Source organism: Penaeus vannamei, chromosome 6 (assembly GCF_042767895.1).
Source record: "Penaeus vannamei isolate JL-2024 chromosome 6, ASM4276789v1, whole genome shotgun sequence".
Lineage (NCBI taxonomy): Eukaryota > Metazoa > Arthropoda > Malacostraca > Decapoda > Penaeidae > Penaeus > Penaeus vannamei.
The window spans coordinates 17,522,771-17,525,270 of record NC_091554.1 but is presented as its reverse complement, the minus strand read 5'-3'; the positions used below and the strand labels follow the sequence as shown (position 1 = coordinate 17,525,270).

The 2,500-nt window shown below is 41.6% G+C and overlaps 1 non-coding gene across 1 annotated transcript; it reads left to right on the top strand.

The window, feature by feature from the left end:
* The first annotated feature begins 2,389 nt into the window (after nt 1-2,389).
* Nucleotides 2,390-2,461, top strand: TRNAT-UGU (transfer RNA threonine (anticodon UGU)). Its single transcript has one exon. It is a non-coding gene; the product is annotated as a tRNA-Thr (tRNA).
* Nucleotides 2,462-2,500: the final 39 nt, after the last annotated feature.

The window sequence follows — 2,500 nt, the reverse complement described above, 5'->3', positions numbered from 1 at the left end:
CTCTTGTTAGCAGGGCTCTGACCTCTGTTGTTGGACATGGTACAGTGATGCGCTTAATGTTGTGAAGGAGATCGACCACATCTTCATTAGCATCAATGGAGAACCCTCCAGAACTGCAGTGCGTATCAGAGTACCGAGTTCTGTGATCCTGATCATAGATTAGGTGTGGCTACCCTCCGAGTCCACTTTAAAATTTCCTGTCAGTTCAATGATCACCCTAGAGTGTTTCATGTGGACAGGTTGTGGGCGGGGAGTGTGCCTGGGGGTTTGCTGAGGCAATCTCTGTTCGTTTCACAGCACTCGGCAACCTAAGGGCTCCTGTACTTATGTGGGACACCTTCAAATGTGAAATGCTTGATGCAGCTCAAGAATCGATTGGTGAATGCCCAAGAGCAAGACAATATTATCTCACAGGAGACACTGAAGGCCACAGAAGTTTGTCGTGTGGTTCGTCTGATGGGATCGCGATTTGAATCCTTCCCTGGTGTGCAGGACTTGGTCACTGCTGAGAATGAACAGGGAACATTTTAGCAGGAGTCAAGCAGAGGAGGTCGATGGCCCTGAGGAACTGAACTTCAAGCCCTGCTCAAAGGTGACTGCAGTCTGCTAAGTAAGTGGCCAGATCTCAGATCCTGTTCAAATTATTTTGAACAGTATTACCAGGTTGATTCACCATCAGTTAACTTAGATGCGGGTAGTGTTGAGATACCTCTGCCGGACCCACCCATCAGTGAGGATCAACTTTACCAGTATATTCTTTTACATGGAAGAGCCGGTATTTGTGTAGTGGAAATTAACAGTCACTCTCCTTGGGTTTCATATCCCATGCTAATATTGATAGTGAGATGTTTGCAGCAGAGACAAATATATATACATGAACATATACAGTAGTATTATATCATTAAGAATTACGTCTGTGTCAGTAAAACTAAAATATATCAAAGGCTTCAAATAGGCTTTGAATTTTATAGGCAACTGAACTGGTGTCAAACCAATATAAGATACTCGTAACTCGTTCATATTTGCGGGAGAGTTTTCTTCGAGAGCACTTTCTCGTGTGATCTCAGGGCACGGGGTTTGGTAATTGTTTCAAGATATTGGTAGAGAGGAATTATGATAAACAAAAATCACACAGATTTGGATTCTTTGCAATTTAGAGATTTAGGAAGTTTGTACCTGAAATCTAAAGCCTAATGATTAAAAGCTTTCTTTTTTTTAGTTTTTGTAATATGTTACATAAGTTGGAATATTTCCACCCTGGATATAACAATGCCTTTTCTGTGTCTGTAAACTATGGAATTCTCTGTGGAATATCTTTTTGTTTTCTTTTCACAGTTGAGAGTTATTGAGAATTTTATTGATGAATTTTCATATATATGAATATCTTTAACATGAAAATGTCAGAATTTGTTTTGTTATTGCTTATAATAAACAATATGTGGGATTAACTAGCTTGTTCTGCGTATGTGCAGGATTATATTTTGAGCTTAAAAGTTAATACTGCTCCAGAGGTGTGTTAAAAGTTGACTCTGGACGCTGCCATTGCGCATGTACATTAGAGATCTGGATTAAACTTTAATCCAGAATCAACTTTGATGTCGTGTACAGAAGTGTAGTAGTGTAGTCCATAACTCTGGGCTGTCAGACCAGAGTTAGTAAATGGATTAACCTATCATCAGGGGTCATGAACTCTCAGCAAAAGTATTTGGAGATGCAGGTATCTGTGCAGATGGACTAGGCTAGGTCTTCAAGGCCCTGATACGGCCAATTTACTAAACGGTAGTAAGACCTGGACGTAAACATGTGCCTTGGATCCTTATCCTGATGCATTTTGTACTAAGTCCTTTGGGTCATGGGGTACAGTTGACGGAACCACGTGTCCATCCAATGGTCGCACCATGAGACTGGGTACAGGACTTATACTATATACTATAACTTGCACAATTCATGATTGCCAGCTCAGGCTCGATTCCCACAAATGAGCCCCCACCAAGTTGTCTCTGTTCAAGACATCCCTGGATGGAGAAGGCCTGTGAGACAACCTAGGAAGTCGTAGCTTCGGCAGATCGATCAAACCTCTTGTGAAGAGCTTAAACTTGAGAAGAGTACCTGTGATGGATTGCCATAAGGGACTCTCGCAGGTGGAATCGAAGGGTTGATACGGCTATGCACCTCCTTCGGCGTTAGCTCCCCAATGATAATAATATGTTTAAAAAGATTGATATCTAGGTATAGATATCTGTACAGATTCCTCTTTATGTCAGGGGCAGAGCACTGGTCTTGTAAACCAGGGGTAGTGAGTTCGATTCTCACAGGGGGCAAACCTTTAATAACCATTAAGATGTTTTATAGAAGTTAATATATGACGGAAGTTGTTCCCTGTGCAGATGCCTCCTTAGCTCAGGGGCAGAGCACTGGTCTTGTAAACCAGGGGTCGTGAGTTCGATTCTCACAGGAGGCAAACCTTTAATTAACATTAGGATGTGTTATAGAAATTCAT